At 49.3% G+C, this 5,000-nt stretch overlaps 1 protein-coding gene across 1 annotated transcript in view; it reads left to right on the top strand.

The window, feature by feature from the left end:
- The window catches only part of LOC109885811 (ERC protein 2), a 246,990-nt gene that overhangs the window by 58,696 nt on the left and 183,294 nt on the right, over window positions 1-5,000 (top strand). The window lies entirely within an intron of this gene.

Below are 5,000 nucleotides of genomic sequence, written 5' to 3'. Positions count from 1 at the left end.
GGAGGGAGAGAGAGCAAGGGAGAAGGAGAGAAGAAGAGAGGGAGGGAGAGAGAGCAAGGGAGAAGGAGAGAAGAAGAGATGGAGGGAGAGAGAGCAAGGGAGAAGGAGAGAAGAAGAGAGGGAGGGAGAGAGAGCAAGGGAGAAGGAGAGAAGAAGAGATGGAGGGAGAGAGAGCAAGGGAGAAGGAGAGAAGAAGAGAGGGAGGGAGAGAGAGCAAGGGAGAAGGAGAGAAGAAGAGATGGAGGGAGAGAGAGCAAGAGAGAAGGAGAGAAGAAGAGATGGAGGGAGAGCGAGAGAGCAAGGGAGATGGAGAGAAGAAGAGATGGAGGGAGAGAGAGAGAGCAAGGGAGAAGGAGAGAAGAAGAGAGGGAGGGAGAGAAAGGACCAGGTCCTTCTAAAACATCACCTGACTCAGTTTTAGACCACTCTGCCAGCATCATATTCTCACATTTTCTATCCCTCTTTTCTTTATTCTCTCCTTTCTTCCCTCCCTCGCTCCCAGAGTAATCAGTCTCATGATGTTTAATGCGCTGAAAGTCTCCCATCAGCCAGGGCTGCTGAAATGGAGCGTGGGTAATGCCTCGGGTCACTAGACTTCACACCCCCAGCCAGCTCTCTCTCACTCCCTCCCTCTCACTCTCTCCATCTCTCCGTCTGTCTATCTTTCTCTGGTTTGCTCTATTATTTTTCTCTCACCTTCTGTCTGTCTCTCTCTCACTCTCTGTCCCTCTCTCTCCCTCTCTGTCCCTCTCTCTCCCTCTCTGTCCCTCTCTCTCCCTCTCTGTCCCTCTCTCTCCCTCTCTGTCCCTCTCTCCCTCTCTGTCCCTCTCTCTCCCTCTCTGTCCCTCTCTGTCCCTCTCTCTCCCTCTCTGTCCCTCTCTCTCCCTCTCTGTCCCTCTCTCTCCCTCTCTGTCCCTCTCTCTCCCTCTCTGTCCCTCTCTCTCCCTCTCTGTCCCTCTCTCTCCCTCTCTGTCCCTCTCTCTCACTCTCTGTCCATCTCTCTCTCCCCTTCTGTCTGTCTCTCTCTCACTCTCTGTCCCTCTCTCTCTCCCCTTCTGTCTGTCTCTCTCTCACTCTCTGTCCCTCTCTCTCTCCCTCTCTGTCTGTCTCTCTCTCCCTCTCTGTCCCTCTCTCTCCCTCTCTGTCCCTCTCTCTCACTCTCTGTCCATCTCTCTCTCCCCTTCTGTCTGTCTTTCTCTCCCTCTGCCCCCCCCCCTCTCTCTCCCTCTCTGTCCCTCTCTCTCTCCCTCTCTGTCCCTCTCTCTCTCCCTCTCTGTCAAACTCTCTCTCCCCTTCTGTCTGTCTCTCTCTCCCTCTGCTCCCCCCTCTCTCTTTCCCTCTGCTCCCCCCTCTCTCTCCTTCTCTGTCCCTCTCTCGCTCCCTCTCTATCCCTCTCTCTCTCCCTCTTTGTCCAACTCTCTCTCCCCTTCTGTCCGTCTCTATCGCCCTCTGCCCCCCTCTCTCCCTCTCTGTCCATCTCTCTCTCCCTCTCTGTGGCGTTTGAACTAGGCCTTTGAACCATCAACACCGACGTGAATGGACAAGAGGGATTTGGCCGGGGCTCTGAGCCCCCAATCAGCTTAATGTCCAACGGGGCTTTAGGTGGTCTTAGCAGGCTTTACCTTGGTGAGGGGGCTTTCCCTTGAAGTTGAGCTAAATTAGCACGCACAGGCTCAGCTCTAAGCTGATTAAGACCCTAATTTCACTAAAATGTATTCCTTATTAATGATGTGATTGTGAAAGAACGACTGGCTATTTGTGTGGCTAGACTCCACAAGGGGTGAGGGGGTAGGGGAGGGATGGGGGGAGGGTTTAGGAGAAGTGCTGGGAGAGGTGCCCGGTTTGGGAGAGGTGCCGGGTTGGGAGAGGTGCCGGGTTGGGAGAGGTGCAGGGTTGGGAGAGGTGCAGGGTTGGGAGAGGTGCCGGGTTGGGGTTGGGAGAGGTGCCAGAGACCAGAGATCTTTCAAAACTTTGAGCGGGATTGAAACATTTAGAGCAACTTCAAAATGTGCCGTTCTGCAGTGAGACTGTGAGAGCTTGTTGAGAGAGACGTGTTGTAGGGCTGATGTGGATGTTTGGGGACTGGAAGGATGTAGAGGGGTGAGCCATCTGGGCATGTTGACTAGGTGGTTGGCTTTTTGGAGGACAGGGATTATGTTGGTGTTTTGGGTTTTAGAGACCCACTGTACTGATTGTTGAGTGAGGCATGTCACTCTCTCTCTTCGTCTTACATATAAAACATTCTGAATCCTTCTCGTCTCATTTTCCTTCTCCCCAGATGTGATATTCATGAAGAGTGAGTGAGCACATTTTGGACATCTGCGAAGCACACCTAGCGAGGGAGAGAGAAAAAGAGAGGGGGAAAGACAGAGGGTGTCCTGAAAAATGTGTGAACGATTTGGCCCCTTCATAAAAGAGGCCCAATTCTTTTTTTTCATGTCCTACCACATGGTGAGCCTCTCTCACACACACACACACACACACACATACACACACACACACACATGCACGCGATAACTATGGAAAGAGAGATGGGACAGTGAACATTGTTATAAAGGATTTTCTTTCTGGGTTCATGACCTCTTGTATCATTGATGTAGTTAGAAGACTGACGAAGTTCCTTATTATTTAAGAGCTATAATTAGATAATTCTGTCTTCAAGACCATCTGATTCTCAGCCGATGACTTCCTGGTGGAGAGTGAGCTACTTCCTGTTAACAGTAAGACACTTCCTGCCAGGATAATAGTCCCCCGAGGACAGGTCTTTCAGGCACCAGCAGAGTGGGACACAGACATAGTACTTGAGGACAGGGTCACCTCTAGCTGTCAAAGGTAGACCATTACAGTTTCCACAATATCAGTCTCCCTTGTAGATACATTTCTGTTTCGAGATATTAACAAAGGAAGGTTGTACCTGCTCCAGATATAGTAGCAAGGAGAATAACGGAGGACTAGGATGAGAAAGGCAAGGCTATGTGACCCCTGCTTCCAGCTCTTAGGGTCATGTGCCATGTCATTCAGCTGACCTCTGACCCAGGGTAATTTCACCTCTGTCAGTCAGCCATGAGGTAGTACTTTCATTTTATTATCATACCAGGAAACACACACACACACACACACACACACCCCTCACACACACACATACCCCCTTCACATACCTCCCTCCCTCACACACACACATATCTCCCTCACACACACATACCCCCCTCACACACACATACCTCCCGCACACACATGTACCCCCCTCACACACCCACACCCAGAGAAGAACATTATTTTGTGTATGCATTTAAACTCAACAAAAAATGAAATGTCATCTCACTGTCAACTGCGTAAATTTTTTTTGGTGTAAATATTTGTATGAGCATAACAAGATTCAACAACTGAGACATAAACTGAACAAGTTCCAAAGACATGTGACTAACAGAAATGGAATAATGTGTTCCTGAACAAAGTGGGGGGGTCAAAATCAAAAGTAACAGTCAGTATCTGGTGTGGCCACCAGCTGCATTAAGTACTGCAGTGCATCTCCTCCTCATGGACTGTACCAGATTTTCCAATTCTTGCTGTGAGATGTTACCCCACTCTTCCACCAAGGCACCTGCAAGTTCTCTGACATTTCTGGGGGGAATGGCCCTAGCCCTCACCCTCTGATCCAACAGGTCCCAGACGTGCTCAATGGGATTGAGATCCGGGCTCTTCGCTGGCCAACACTGACATTCCTGTCTTGCAGGAAATCACGCACAGAACTGGTGGCATTGTCATGCTGGAGGGTCATGTCATGATGTGCCTACAGGAAGGGTACCACATGAGGGAGGAGGATTTCTTCCACGTGGTTGAGATTGCCGGCAATGACAACAAGCTCAGTCCGATGCAGTGACACACCGCCCCAGACCATGATGGACCCTCCACCTCCAAATCGATCCCGCTCCAGAGTACAGGCCTCGGTGTAATGCTCATTCCTTCAACGATAAACACGAATCCAATCATCACCCCTGGTGAGACAAAACCGCGACTTGTCAGTGAAGAGCACTTTTTGCCAGTCCTGTCTGGTCCAGCGACAGTGGGTTTGTGCCCATAGGCGACGTTGATGCCGGTGATGTCTGGTGAGGACCTGCCTTACAACAGGCCTACAAGCCCTCAGTCCAGCCTCTCTCAGCCTATTGCGGACAGTCTGAGCACTGATGGAGGGATTGTGCGTTCCTGGTGTAACTCGGGCAGTTGATATTGCCATCCTGTACTTGTCCTGCAGATGTGATGTTCGGATGTACCGATCCTGTGCAGGTGTTGTTACACATGGTCTGCCACTGCGAGAATGATCAGCTGTCCGTTCTGTCTCCCTGTAGCTCTGCTTAGGCATCTCACAGTACAGACATTGCAATTTATTTCCCTGGCCACATCTGCAGTCCTCATGCCTCCTTGCAGCATGCCTAAGGCACGTTCACACAGATGAGCAGGGACCCTGGTCATCTTTCTTTTGGTGTTTTTCAGAGTCAGTAGAAAGGCCTCTTTAGTGTCCTAAGTTTTCATTAAGTGTTCATTAATTGTTTATGGTTCATTGAACAGCATGGGAAACAGTGTTTAACCCTTTACAATAAAGATCTGTGAAATTATTTTGATTTTTATGACATTTCTTTGAAAGACAGGGTCCTGAAAAAGGGAAGTAAATTTTTTTGCAGAGTTAGTTTGTGTGTATTGTATGTGTATATGCACTGTCTCTGTGTGTCAGTGTGTGTTAGTATGTGTCAGTGTGTGTTAGTATGTGTCAGTGTGTGTTAGTTCATGTCAGTGTGTGTTAGTATGTGTCAGTGTGTGTCTCTGTGTGTCAGTGTGTGTTAGTATGTGTCAGTGTGTGTCTCTGTGTGTCAGTGTGTGTTAGTATGTGTCAGTGTGTGTTAGTATGTGTCAGTGTGTGTTAGTATGTGTCAGTGTGTGTTAGTATGTGTCAGTGTGTGTTAGTATGTGTCAGTGTGTGTTAGTGTGTGTCAGTGTGTGTCTCT

This window comes from Oncorhynchus kisutch, linkage group LG24 (assembly GCF_002021735.2).
Source record: "Oncorhynchus kisutch isolate 150728-3 linkage group LG24, Okis_V2, whole genome shotgun sequence".
Taxonomy (NCBI): Eukaryota; Metazoa; Chordata; class Actinopteri; order Salmoniformes; family Salmonidae; genus Oncorhynchus; species Oncorhynchus kisutch.
This window is presented reverse-complemented; position numbering and strand designations above follow the sequence as displayed.